This window comes from Mustela erminea, chromosome 4 (assembly GCF_009829155.1).
Source record: "Mustela erminea isolate mMusErm1 chromosome 4, mMusErm1.Pri, whole genome shotgun sequence".
Lineage (NCBI taxonomy): Eukaryota > Metazoa > Chordata > Mammalia > Carnivora > Mustelidae > Mustela > Mustela erminea.
The window spans coordinates 49077957-49093784 of NC_045617.1; positions in this window are offsets into that span (position 1 = coordinate 49077957).

Sequence of the window (15828 nt, forward strand, 5' to 3'; positions counted from 1 at the left end):
CTTCTTAAATGTCTGGCATTGTGCCAAGCACTTCTAAGCATCTAACATTTGCTCTTCAGAGCAATTATGCAAGGTATTATTATTCCCATTTTGTAGGCAGAGAAACCAAGGTTTAGAGAGATTAAGCAATTACATACAGAATTACACAGTGCATGACAGAGCCAGGATTTAGATTCAGATCTGAATACCTCCAAAGCCAATGTCCTTACTTATGTAAGCAATGGAAATGAACTTGCAGGTGAGGTGACTTAGCATTCAAAGACCAAAAGAATACACAGGCATTAAAGGCCAAATATATGCCAGTCACTGTGACAGGTACTTTTCCATCATTACTTCACTTCATCTCCGTTATGAACATTGTTTTAGGATTACGTCTCATTTCTGAAAATTTGGGATCAAGTTAGGTATTAATTATTCTTGTCTAAGAATTCATAAAATACAGACTCTTAAAAAATATAATAAAAAAAAAAAAGCTATAGAGATTAAAAAAAAGAGAGGGAGACCTATGATGGTTGAGTCAGAAGACCCAGATCCCCAGTCTCCTCTCTGAAAATAAACAGCAGTGCCTTTTTGGGCAAGTTGATTTCTTGACTGTTCTTCATGTAATAAGTGGCACAGGTTGGCCTGAATGACATTGTTCGGAAAACAAGATAGTCCTTTTAGGGATTTCTGCAGTGTATGATTTTGGGAGAAAACAGTTCCCTGGCTCCTGGTGGCTCATGCGTGTCAAAATCACTCAGCTCACAGAGTGATACACAATAAAAGGGAGTTTTACTTCATCATCATCTCTCCTGAGCCCTACTTACATGCCCACTTTACTACTGAGATTCCTACTCAACAGCTGCTATGAGGGCAGCATGCCTGTCCCGGGACAAAGAAGTTTCACTTAAATCAGACTGTCACTTGCACCATTTTCCTGTCATTGCCCTTCCCGATCTGCTCCCAACCACACCGCTATCTCCTGGTGTCTGACCCCGATTCATCTTCCTTGACTATTCCTTAACCTCCTTTAAAGATTTAGGCATTCAGCAAATACTTACCAAGTCTCACAGGGTGTATCTAACAAGGGCTCTTTTCCTCCCTATTCTTTTAATCAAAGTCACCTTCCTTTAAAAAAAACCCACCAAAATGTGAGCATCTGCTGTTTATAGCCATCTTTCCCAAACATGCTTCATGATGGGAAATATTTGGGTACTTATTCAAATTATTAATCTTTAGGCCCTTCCCCCTGAAGAATCCAGTTGAGAAGATCTATGGTGGGGCTTTGAGAATCTTTGGTTTTCACAAAAAACACTGTGCGTTATTATCGGGCCAGTTTTAGAAAGACTCAAATGAAGTAGAAGAAAGGAATCAGGCATTGTGAGTATGACGCTAAAAATTTAGTAATATAAAACCTTATGAACTTATAATCTATTTGGGGAAACTAGATCCATAAATAAGATAATGGTTGTCAATACAAGGTAGGATATGCATTAGACCATAAAAGTGTGTAAGACCAGAAGAGGTTCAGATGGAGGAAAGGACTCTGGGCTGGACTCAGAAGACAGACTGGGGTTATGCTGCTGAAGACAAAAAGGATATGATTCAGTAGAGAGAGCATGGAGAGAGGAGTGCATGGAATGGCAGAAATGTCAAAACATGGAGATGGGAGTCCAACTGGAGCAAAGGAGACGCATAACATAGGAGTTGACAAATTCAAACTGAATCTTGTAGGTAATGGGGAACCATTCAAGATGTCTGAGCTAGGGGGCAACTGATGACAATATTGTAGCAGGTGAATCTGGTTATCATGTTCATCAGCAGCTCAGAGGTTCTTACCTAGAGGGCCCAGCCCCACCTAACCCCAAAGTTTCTGATCCAGGAGGTCTGGGAATGAAGCTTGAGAGTCTGTATTTCTAACAGGTTTCCAAGAAATACTGATGCTGCTAGTCCAGGAATCACAAAATGAGAACCACTGTTCCAAACACAGATTAGAGAGCCCAGTAAAGAGATGGGGATGGCTGAGTGCCAAGACAAGGGTGATGGTTTTAAAATAGGAAAGAATAAGAAGATATTATCAAAGAAATTGGTGTGTGGTGAGAATAGGTACATATAGGCAAAACAGAAAAAAAGGGAGACAAAATTATGGACCCAAACTAGCAAGTACAAGAAAAGAACGTTGGATTTTGGGAAGAAGAAGTTCAGTCTGTTATAATAGGGTTGCTGCTCCAATTGAATCCTTCTTGCTTTGTTCCAGGTTGCCCCTGATCATACCAGCTGGGGAGGAAAAAGTGAATGACAAGATTTGTGAGACTACGAGGAAAGTGCTCTGGGCACTCACAGGATAAACTAGGTAATCAGTGACTGACAATGTTTTCCAATTTGACCTGACCCAGTTAGCAAGTCGGTCCCAGGCTGAGACCTATAGCACTGTTTCAAATCAGTTGTTTATGCAAACATCCACCCAAACCGGAAAAGCCTGCTTAAGACCAGGTCAACTGTTGTCATGTCACTCCACACCTATCTGGAGGCTGTGAACCTTGACTCACTAGGCCACTCCCAACTTCAGGGATGGGCAGCACTTCCCCTATCTTTTTTGTTTATTTGTTTGTTTGTTTTAAAATACCTATAGGTTTACTTTCAAATGAAGTTACCTTGGTTACTTAAATTTCTTTTTTTAAAATTATGTTATGTTAATCACTATACAGTACATCATTAGTTCTTGATGTAGTGTTCTATGATTCATTGTTTGTGTATAACACCCAGTGCTCCATGCAATACGTGCCCTCCTTTATACCCAACACCAGGCTCACCCATCCCCCCCACCCCCTCCCCTCTGAAGCTTTCAGTTTGTTTCCCAGAGTCCACAGTCTCTCATGGTTCATTTCCCCCTCTGATTCCACCTCCTTCATTTTTCCCTTCCTTTGAATGTCCTCCATACTAATCTTTACATTCCACATATAAGTGAAACCATATGATAATTGTGTTTCTCTGCTTATTGCACTTAGCCTCTCTCTTCACAGATGACATACTTTATGCGGAAAATCCAAAAGACTCCACCCCCAAATTACTAGAACTCAGAGAGCAATTCAGTAATGTGGCAGGATACAAAATCAATGCACAGAAATCAGTTGCTTTCCTATATACTAACAATGTAACTGTAGAAAGAGAAATTAGGGAATTGATTCCATTTACAATAGCACCAAAACCCACAAGATACCTTGGAATAAACCTAACCAAAGTAAAGGATTTACTTATTTATTCATTAATTTTTAAAGATTTTATTTATTTATTTGACATAAAGTGAGATCACAAGAAGGCAGAGAGGCAGAGAGGGAGAGAGGAGGAAGCAGGCTCCCTGCTGAGCAGAGATCCTGATGTGGGCCTCTATCCCAGGACCCTGAGATCATGACCTGAGCCAAAGGCAGAGACTTTAACCCACTGAGCCACCCAGGCACCCCAGAAGTAAAGGATTTATAATTGAGGAACTACAGAACACTCATGAAAGAAATTGAAGACACAAAAAGATGGAAAAACATTCCATGCTCATGGATCAGAAGAATAAACATTGTTAAAATGTCTATGCTGCCCAGATCAATCTATACTTTCAAAGCCATCCTGATTAAAATACCAATGGCATTTTTCAAAGTGGTGTAACAAATAGGCCTAAAATTTGTATGGAGCCAGGAAAGATCCCAAATTGCCAAAGATTTGTTAAAAAAGAAAAACAAAGCTGTGGGCATCACATTGCCTGATTTCAAGCTATATTACAAAGCTGTGATCACCAAAACAGTATGGTACTGGCACAAAAACAGACACATAGACAAGTGGAACAGAATAGAGAGCCCAGATGTGGACCCTCAACTCTGTGGTCAACTAATCTTCAACAAAGCAGGAAAAAAGTATCCAATGGGAAAAAGACAATGAATGTTACTGGAAAAATTGGACAGCTATATACAGAAGAATGAAACTTGGCCATTCTCTTACACCATAAACAAAGATAAACTCTAAATGGATAAAAGACCTCAATGTAAGACAGGAATCCATCAAAATCCTAGAGGAAAACATAGGCAGTAACCTCTTCAACATTGGCCACCGCAACTTCTTTCAAGATTCTCCAAAAGCAAGGAAAACAAAAGCAAAAATGAACTTTTGGGACTTCATCAAGATAAAAACATTTTGCAAACCAATGGAAACAATCAACAAAACAAAGAGGCAACCCACGGAATGGGAGGAGATATTTGCAAATGACACTACAGATAAAGGGCTGCTTTCCAAGATCCCTAAAGAACTTCTCAAACTCAACACCCATAAAACAAATAATCATTAGTTAAATGTGCAGAAGACATGAGCAGACACTTCTCAAAAGAAGACATACAAATGTCTTAACAGACACATGAAAAAATGTTCAACATCATTAGCCATCAGGGAAATTCAAATCCCTATCTTTTGTTCTTCCACAAGCAGGCCCTTTCTGGCCCTGCAGAGAATATGGGCCAGCCTCAGAGTATGAGGAAGGAGGCTCCAGCCTGGTGTGGGGAGAATATCTGGTTATGACAGAGTCAGCCTGTGGGGAGTCCACTAGACAAGGAAGCCAGGGATCCCTTCAGAGATAGCAACAGAGTAGAGAGAGAGGACAGTACTCTGTATCCTGCCCTCACCAGCTTCCCAGAGCCTGGTCACACATGGGCACACTGCTTGCCCCTTGTGTTCTGTCAACACTTCCATATACTTGCTCTAAAATGTTATCAGTTAGAACTAGAAAGTCAATGCAAGGTCATCTGGGCTACAGCCAAAAAAAAAATTTTTTTTTCCACAGGAAGAGTAGAAATAAACACCTGGAGAACAGGAACTTCAGTTTCCTTCATTTATTTGAACAAAGACATACTTCATCTAGGACCATGTAGCATGTGAAGCCTCTGTGGAAAGGCAAATCCCTAATTCTGCATGAAATCCTGTCAGGGGCTCCTGGGTGGATCAGTCGTTAAGCGTCTGCTTTTGGCTCAGGTCATGATCCCAGGATCCCAGGATGAAGCTGTGCTTCAGGCTCCCTGCTCAGTGGGGAGTCTGCTTCTCCTTCTCCTGCTGCCCCTCGCCTGCACTCATTCTTTCTCAAATAAATAAATACAATCTTAAAATCAGTCAGTCAATCAATCAATCAATCAATCAATCCTGTCAAGGGCATGTCTAGAAAAAATCTGCAGGTGTGAACAACCTTCATTCCTAAAATCCAAGTGTTGCAAGGTAGGTAACTTGGAATGGGTAGTAGCTACAAAGGACATCTTCTTTTTTTGAAAGAATGAATAATATTTAGTTTTATTTAATGAGTATTAATCTCCTGGCTGAAAACATAGAATATCTGCCAATTAAACAATATTCTAATAAGAAGAAAGATGTTATCTGTACACACATAACCTAACCGGTTCAACGAAGATCTCTTTGTAGATCCAAATTCACGAATAGGCCTAAACTGGCAGTGCCTATTATTCATTCATTCCAGCTACATTTCCCATTTTACAAACAAACATCATTATTTATGGGAAGAACTTCAGGGTTTCAGAATATCTTTAGAGCGATTTCCTGATCCTGGAGCAGCAGAGTTCCCTTGCTGTCCATCAGATGACATCTACTTGCTGCTGCAGGGCATTCTGTAGGGCTGCTCTCCCACTACATAGTTAAATACATATAAAGACATAATTCACACAGGATAATCCCCTAAGAACCATATACGCCCTCCAATCTTACCAAACTATAATTTCTTATTGTTCCTCAAGTATTCTAATCCCTATCTCTGTTCCCACTACCCTCCCCCCTTTTTTTTTTCTCTTAGTTTCTCTCATCTGGAATTCTTAAGATTTTATTTATTTATTTGACAGAGATCAGGCAGAGAGACAGGCAGAGAGAGAGGGGGGAAAGCAGGCACCCTGCTGAGCAGAGAGCCCGATGCAGGGCTTAATCCCAGGCCCCGGGGATCATGACCTGAGCTCACCGCAGAGGCTTTAACCCACTGAGCCACCCAGGTGCCCCTCATCTGGAATTCTATACACACTTCTATCCAAACATTTCAAGGGCCAGGCAAAGTCCCATCTCTCTACTAAAGGACAAAGTCTATCCTGACTATTCTACCCTATGGTCATCTAGGCACTGACCCTTTTTAACCTTTATCAAGCATTTGGCTCTAAACTTTTTGCTGCCTAATTCTGTTAATTAGCTTTTCACAAGTTTTTGAGCTATCTTCCAATTAGATTATAAGTTCCTTAAAGGCACACTCTTATATTCTGGTTTCATGTATTCCTCATGCATCCACCTAGTAGACACTCCACCTGTCCTCACTTTGAAAAGTAACAGTTAATCCACACTTGACCCAACATGTATATTTAATGCTCTTTACAGATTTTTCTAGAACAATGTTTATACATCCTTTGTATAAACATGGATTTTTTTAAATTAGTCACCATACAGTACATCATTAGTTTTTGATGTAGTGTTCCATGATTCATTATTTGTGTATAACACCCAGTGTTCCATGCAAGACGTGCCCTCTTTAATACCCATCACCAGGCTCACCCATCTGAAACCCTGTTTCCCAGAGTCCATAGTCTCTCATGGTTCATCTCCCACTCTGATTTCCATCCCCCCTCATTTTTACCTTTCTTCTCCTGATATCCTCCATTGTATTCCTTATGTTCTACAGATAAGTGAAACCATGTAATTGTCTTTCTCTGCTTGACTTATTTCACTCAGCATAATCTCCTCCAGTCCCAACCATGTTGATAGAAAAGTTGGGTATTCATCCTTTCTGATGGCTGAGTAATATTCCATTGTGTATATGGACCACATCTTCTTTATGTTTGTCTATTGAAGGGCATCTCAGCTCTTTCTACCGTTTGGCTATTGGGGACATTACTGTGATGAACACTGGGGTGCATGTGGCCCTTCTTTTCACTATATCCATATCTTTGGGGTAAATGTCCAGTAATGCAAATGTAGGGTCATAGGGTAGCTCTATTTTTTAACTTTTTCTGCTAGCCCAATCAAGTATTTGAAATTTTGATATCAGAACTCATCAGCTGACTGTGTCCCAGCCACAAGACTGCAGTTGTTCATCCTGTAGGAGCTCAACTTCAATATCATTGCAATTTGGATCATCCCTCTTCTGATTTTTCGCAAAACATTCATCCACGATGCTCTTTCTTTAGCAAGTTCCTTTTCATCTAGTTTGTTCAGGGCTTCCTCAGGATCAGTTGTTGTTCCCTGTTGAATTTGTTCTATCGTTTCTGCTGAACTTTGTCTCCACAAGTAACCTTGTAAAAAACTGAGTAATTTCTCTAGCTACCTCAGGGACACTCGTTCCAGGTAATTCTTGTGTCGTAAGTTATTCTTTAATTGTTCAGTAACTCTGTTGTAATCTGAAAACTTTCAGATTGGCATGATGTGTCGGCGACTTTTTCATGGATAGTAGCTGGAGGCTGGAATTCCATTTCTTGGTAGTGCGCATCATTCTCACATACGCTTTAGGATAAATCAGCAGAAATCTGATGAAAATGTGTTAGTCACATAATGATTTCCTGCTGGGAGTGGAGGGAGAGTTACAGGAAGTTCCCCAATACGGCTTGCAGGACTGAATCTGGGGTCGGGTCTCCTTAAAGGATGTTTTATTTTGTCTACCACTCTAAGGCTTACATCAGTCCACTGGGCTAGGCAGTTTGCTGATATAGCTAATATTGTTTCTCTATAAGAAATATAAGTCCTTCTTTCCAGGAAGATAACTTTTATTCATGCATTCAGACAATATTTACCAAGTGTCAGCTACAGACCAGGCATTATATTATGCACTGGGAATACAGTAGTGAACAAAACTAATAAATGGCTTTGCATTCTGGCAACTGGTATTATAATGGAGAGGGAGATAAGTAGTGAAAAAAAGCAAACCAAAACAAAACATACCTAACTCAATTATAGAGACTGTTAGAAGGATAAATCCTACAAAAAACAATAAAGCAACAAGGAAGATTACGATCTAGAGGGGCAGGGGGATTATGATTTTAAATATGTTATTTAAAGAAGGCCATACTAGGAAAATGACTATTTGAACAAACATTAGATGAGGAAACAAGCCTAGTGACTACTGAGGAAAAAGCATTCTGGAAGAGGAAACAGCAGCCCAAGGGCCATAAGGTAGGAGTGTGCCTACTGCCTTCATGATATGGCTGCATAGAGCAGGAAACCTGTTCTCCAAGGACTTGGGCATTTCCTCTGAATTAGATGGGAGTCAGTTGGAAGGTATCAAACAGAGGAGCAAAGTGCCCTAACTCATACTGGAGCAAATCACTCTCGCTACCCTATAAAGAGCAGAATATGTAAGGACAAGAGTGGAAGCAGAGAGAACAGTGAGGAAATTATTGCAGTGATCCAAGGTGAGGTAGGAGCTGGTGGTGAGGACCGAAGTCTAGCTATATCTTGAAAGGGGAATCAACAGAACTTTCTGGTTAGATAGTCTTCATCTCCTCCCTAAAATATTGTTTAATGCCGCCACACACGAGGGATATCTTAAATGTAGACTTAAATTTCAGTTGCCAAATCTAATATCTAATTGTTGATAATTTTAAAAAATCCTATTTGGTATCATGATATCTATTTATCTGTGGATTTATGTTATTAGCTACATTTTAGGACAAATATTAACTTCCATTTCCATTAATTCCGGATTATATACAAAATTTTAAAAATTGGGGAATATTCTTGTACATTCATATCACAGGATATTACTAAAAGAAAATTTTGATTTTTATTTATGAAGGGTTTAAATGACTTAGGAAAATGCCTGAGAAAGGTAGGTGGGGAAAAAAAAAAAAAGAGTACAAAATTATAAATATGTTATCTCAGTTACACAAATATGCCAAGTGATAATAGTAATTAACTTGTTATACTTTTCAAATAGATTAAAGTGAGACTATTACTTTTCTTTGATAGTAATATTAAAAAAAAAAACACTGTGGCAAGATTCACAAGCAAAAGCCTCCATCTAAGGTTGCTTTCCATTTATCCAACAAGAGGAAATGGAGGAGGCAATGTGCTAGGTTTACTGAGGCAGATCAGAGTCCCACCAAAGGCAACATGCTAGAGTCTCCACAAATACGCTGCCCCAGCATCCCTAACTCTTCTCCAAAGGTGTCTCTTCACACCACCCCATTCTCCACCACCAAACTCCTATTCTTCTCCAGAGTAGGGCTAGCTAGTCCATGCCAGCGCTTCATGACTGATTATTGTTTCCCTCATTTGCACATGCTTTTTTTTTTTTTTTCTTAAACTAAATAGAGACTCTGGAACAGAGCTTCTGTTGGATCCTCTGCTCCACTTGATGGAAATCCAACTGTGTTCTTGCCTCTTGCAGTAGCAAGAATGTGAACAACCATCCATAACCCCCTTCTCATTTCACCTGTGACTACAGGGGCTTTCTGACCTTATTCTCTCAAATATTATCTATCTAATTTAGTAGATTTCTAATAACAGTGAAATATTAATTCTATATATAGATACACATCTCTATGAACAGCCAATAAACATTACTTTACTAAAAAACTAAGTAATGTAATTGCTAATACATTTCGCTCTTCAATACAATATATTCTCTTTCTGGCAGTAAAAAGGGACAAGTAGAGCAAAATGGAAGAAAAGAAGAAAGAGGAAGGGTGAAGAAAGAGTATTGCTGTGTCTTAATTTTTTTTTTTTTTAAGATTTTTTAAATTTATTTGTCAGAGAGAGGGAGAGAGAGCGAGCACAGGCAGACAGAATGGCAGCAGAGGCAGAGGGAGAAGCAGGCTCCCTGCCGAGCAAGGAGCCCGATGTGGGACTCGATCCCAGGACGCTGGGATCATGACCTGAGCTTAACCAACTGAGCCACCCAGGCATGCCTGTGTCTTAATTTTAATTAGTGCCATTCATCATGTATTTTTAGCTCTCTTTCTAGCACAATCATTACATTAAACCACACAACTTCTTTAGCCAATGAATTGTGAGAAGGATGTCATTTCCAAGTGGTAACTTTTAAGAGACTCTATCATGCTTTCCCTTTCTGTCTGCCACAGCAAACAGATTGTGAGGCACCAGATAGCGGGGTCCAAGAGTGATGGCAAGGCAGAGCTATAGTCTCCTCCCTCCTCCACAGGCATTAGTAAGAATTAAAATTTCATTGTTTAGGGACGCCTGGGTGGCTTGGTTGGTTTAACATCTGCCTTTGGCTCAGGCCATAATCCCAGAGTCTTGGGATCAAGTCCTGCACAGGGCTCCTTGCTCAGGGGGGAGCCTGCTTCTCCCTCTGCTTGCCTTTCCCCTTGCTTGTGCATACACTCTCTCTCTCTGACAAATTAATGACAAAAATCCTAAAAAAAAAAAAAAGCAAAAAACCAAAATAAATAAAATTTCATTGTTTAAAGCTACTGATATCTTTCAGGGTTACTTGTTACCATGGCAAAATCTAACCTGATTGATACTGATACTGGTTTAACATAACAGCATATGCTAATGTGAAAATGAAAAGGAAATCCCATTTAGAATGGAGTCAGGAGATTCCCAGTGGGAGCTCTCATACCCTAACACTGTTGTCAATTATAGATCCAACAGGAAGAGATGGACTTTGCACTTAGGCACTATTTTGCTGTCCCAGTTGGAAGAAAAGCTTTCCTCCTTTCCCAGACAACAGCTCAGCCAATGAAAAGTCACTATACTTCAAACTGCCACTTAAACACAATGGAATTTTTGTTTATATCAGACTTCCTAATGTCCCCCTTTCCTCTTTAAGTGTTCCTCTGCTTTGTTTTGTGGACTTGCCTACAGTCTGCTGTAACTTGCTTGTTCCAGATTGCAATTCTCTGGTATTCCCAAATAAACCCAGCTTTTGCTAGTAAAACGACTGGTAGTTTTATTTTTTAAGGTTAACTCTGGTTTCCTCTGGAATTTCCAATAATTGAGAACAAACAAATCAGAGATCATAAACAAAGACTAACAAATTCACAAGAAGTGTAAAGTGTAAACATTGCAAGCCTGAGACTGATACCCTTAAAAAGATTTGCTTGGAAGTTTGCCTTTGGCCAGAGTCTAGGAACTCAAATTTGTGGAGGGTTCCCAACATTTCCTAAATAATGAGTGTTTTCCAGTGCCTGAACTGTGAGGTACAAACAATGTAGTTTTAGATAAAACCCGCTTCCCTTTTGGGAGCCTAAAATTTGAGTACATGTTAGAGTGAGTACATGACCAGCCCTCCAAAACACCCAGAGTGGCAAGTCTTTAATGAGCTTCTGTGGTAGACAACATTTTGTAAGTATTGTTACAACTTCTGGCTAGGAAATTTAGTGCATCCTTTGTGAGTCACTGGAAAAGGATGCTTGGAATCTCGTGGCTTGTTTCCTATAGACTTTGCTTCATGCATCTTTATCTCTTTGCTGATTTTGCTTTACATCCTTTCACTAATAATAAATCATCACCATGAGTATAACTGAATCCTCTGAATTTCCCAAGAAATCATCAAACTTGGCGGGTGGTCTTAAAGACCTCCAACACGGTAAGAAATCAATGGCAGAGTCAGAAAACAAAACGAAGTACTAGAATTGCAAATATGGAATATAAAATTGTTCCATGTAAAATGACCAAAGAAATAAATGATAGAATCACACATTTGAAGAGGAAGAAAATACCCCCCCCCCAAGGAAGAATAGGCAGGTTTGAAAAACAACCAAATGAAATTACTGAAAAAAAAACTGAAAAAAATTTAAAGAGATAATGGCTGAGAATTTTTCAGAATCAAGAAGATAGATGATTCCACAGACTTGGAAAGCACATTATACACCAAAGTATTAAAAACAAAACAAAATCAATTGACAAGATATAATTTAGTGAAATTACGTATCACAGAGCTTAGATCTTCAAAGTAGCCAGAGGAAAGGCAGATCTTTTAAAAAGAAATAACAGATGGATAGACCGTGAAAAAAACTCATGAAAATGAGTGAATTTAAAACGTTTTCAAATAACCAAAAAGATTTTCACTATCAATGGATCTTTGCTAAAGGAATTTTTAAAAAGCATACTTTAAAGAGAGGAAATCCTCTCAAAAGCTAGTTTTAGATACAAGGAAAATATAAAATGGTAAATGTTTCTGTGAATCTAAATAAGTATTTCTGTATATAATGATAATAATAATCTGTGGGATTATAATAGGATAAAACTAAAATACGCCATAGGTGTCAGACAAGTTGTGGTAATATAGTTAAAATACATTAAAATCTTTCCAGTTTGGTTGAGTTACTTATTTAACTTGATTCTTTGTCAAGCTAAATAACTTGGTAAAATTTAAGACTAATTACTAAAAACAAACCAAAAAACCTCCAAGACTCTAAACCTTCTAAGCCAAAGAAAAGAAAAACACAAAACTAAAAGAAGAAAAAAAAAAGAGAAAGAGGGAAGGAGCAAGCAAAGAATAAAAGAAGAATATAAGTGGATTAAATAGAAATCCAAATATATGATGGTAGAAACAAATTTACTGTAATCATAACAAATATTAATAGATTAAACTTGTCAGGCAAAAGAGACAAACTACAAGTGATTAGATATAAAGTAAAATTCAGGTATGTTATTTACAAGGGATATTCCTAAAAGGCCATAAAAATGTTGAATTGTAATTACACTCACATACCAGGGACTATTAACCAAAACCAGAAAACAGAAAATGCCACATTTAGAAGAAATAAATACCTATTTCTAAATTAAAGAAAATCCCTATGAAATGGTAAATGGTAAACTTTGATACTTAACCATGAAGATAAAAAAAAATTCTAAGTTTGCACCCACCTAGTGAAACAACCTTAAAATACATAAGGCAAAAATAAACATAATTTAGCAAGCAAAAAGTGGTATTTTAAACATATTTATATATTGTCGTGTTAACTTGATAGCTTGTCCCTTACCTAAGAGTGTTTTTATTGTTTTAGGAAACATGAAATACATTGTAATTTTTCCATTTAACATAACAGAAAATAGGTTTCTGGTTAGGAGTTATTTTTGCACAAAATATCGGATTTTTAAAAACAGACTAAATACAAAACACCAACATTTTGTTCAAAAACACATATACACACATGATAAAATTATTTTTATCATATGAACAAAGGAAAGATAACTTAGATCAACCCTCCCAAGGATAAACTTTAAAAAAACAGGAAAAAAATCATCATAAAAAGAGCTAACATTTAGTGGTAGGGAGCCTCAAAGAGAACCCATTATGATTTCTGCCTTCTGGTAGTCATACCCTTAAGAGAACCCATTATGATTTCTGCCTTCTGGTAGTCATACCCTTAAGAGAAATTAAAAAGTACTTTGAATAAATAAAAAGGAAAACACAACTTAATTAAATTTGTGGGATGCAGCAAAAGCAGTACATGGAGAAAAATGTACTAAATGCATATATTAGCAAAGAAGTTCTATAATCAATTATTATCAATTATCTAAGTTTTGTACTTTAGGAACTAAAAAAGAAGAGCAGGGGCGCCTGGGTGGCTCAGTGGGTTAAGCCGCTGCCTTCGGCTCAGGTCATGATCTCAGGGTCCTGGGATCGAGTCCCGCATCGGGCTCTCTGCTCAGCAGGGAGCCTGCTTCCTTCTCTCTCTCTCTCTCTGCCTGCCTCTCAGTGTACTTGTAATTTCTCTCTGTCAAATAAATAAATAAAATCTTTATTAAAAAAAAAAAAAAAGAAGAGCAAACTAAATCTAAAGTAAGAAGAAAGAAATAACAAAATTAGAGAAGTCAATTATCACACGGTTTCACTTACTTGTGGAGCATAAGGAATAACACGGAGGACATTGGGAGAAAGAGAGGAGAAGTGAGTTGGGGGAAATCGAATGGAGGAGACAAACCATGAGAGACTGTGGGCTCTGAGAAACAAATAGGGTTTTGGAGGGGAGGTGTGTAGAGGGGTTGGGTGAGCCTGGTAGTGGGTATTAAAGGGGGTATGTATCCCATGGAGTACTGGGTGTGGTGCATAAACAATGAATTCTGGATCACTGAAAAAAATTTTTTTTAAATAAGTAATAAACATGGGGAAAAAAAAAAGAATTAGAGCAGAAATAGAAGAAATTGAAAACAGTTAATCAATAGAGAAAAATCATGGAACCCAAAATTGACTCTTTGAAAAGATAAAATCAATAAGCCTCTAGTCAGACTAAGGAAAAAAAGAGAGGACACAAATTACTATAGTAGAAAAAAAAGAAAGGACTAACTATAGATTCTATAGACATTAAAAGGATACTAAAGAACTACTGTGAACTACTGTGAACATGTCTATGCTCATGAATTTGATAAACTAGGTGAAATGGGCCAATTTCTTAAAAAACACAATTTGCCAAAACTCACAACAAGAATAAACAGGGTGCCTGGGTGGGTCAGCCGGTTAAGCATCTGCCTTCAGCTCAGATCACGATCCCAGGATCCTGGGATGGAGCCCCAGCTTGGGCTCCCTGCTCAGTGGGGAGTTTGCTTCTCCCTCTGCCCTCCCCAGCTGTCAAGCTTTCTCTCTCTCTCTCTCTCCCTCTCTCAAAGTAAAACCTTAAAAATAAATAAATAAATAAACAACCCGAATAGGTTTTTGTCTATTAAAGAAATTGAATCAATAATTCATTACCTTCCAAATGGGTTCCCAGGCCCACAGGGGTTCACTGGTGAATTCTATCAAATATTTACGGAAGAAATTATATGAATTCTCTACAAGCTCTTTCAGAGGAGAGAAGCAGAGGGAATACTTCCTAACTCATGCTATGAGGCCAGCATTACCCTAATATCAAAACCAAAGATATTTCAGGAAAACAAATATCTCTCATGAATATAGATGTGAAAATCTTCAGTAAAATAATAGCAAATCAAATTCAACAATGTATTAAAGGAATTGTACACCACCACTAAGTGAGCTTTATCATAAGTAGTCAAGGCTGGTGTAACATTAATCACATCAACAATGTAATCAATCACATCAACAGGCTACAAAAGAAAATTCACATGACCATTATTAATAGATCCAGAGAAAGCAACTGACAAAATCTAACATCTATTCATGATAAAAACTCTCAGGAAACTAAGAATAAAGGGGAACTTCCTCAACTTAAGAGTATCTATAAAAAACATACAGCAAGTCACATGGGTGGCAGAGTAGGTTGAGATGAAAAACTTCTGCACTATGAAAGACAGTATCAAGAAAATGAGAAGACAAGACACAGACTGAGAAAAAAATATTTGCAAAAGACATCTGATAAAGGACTGCTATCCAAAATATATGAAGAATTCTTAAAACTAACTTAACTTTAAGAAAACAAACAACCCAATTTAAAAACTAAGCCAAAGACATCTCATCAAAGATGGTATCAGCTCACAAATAAGCATATGAAAAGATATTACACATCATGTTTCATCACGGAAATGTAAAAGAAAAGAACAATTACATACTACTCCATACCTATTAGAATGGCCAAAATCTCGAACACTGCCAACTCCAAACTCTGGTAAGGAAGCGGAGCAACAGAACTTTCGTTTACTGCTGAAAGGAATGCAAAATGGTATAACCACTTTGGAAGACAGTTTGGCAGTTTCTTACAAAACTCAATATACTCTTAAACCATCAATACATCAAACTTGCTCCTTGGGGAGTTGAAAACCTCTACACAGATTAGAGCAGCTTTATTCATAATTGCCAAAATCTGGAAGCAATCAAGATGACCTACAATAGGTAATGGATAAACTGTGGTACTTCCATACAATAGAATATTACTAGGCACTGAAAAGAACTGGAGGAATTTTTCTAAGTGAAAGAAA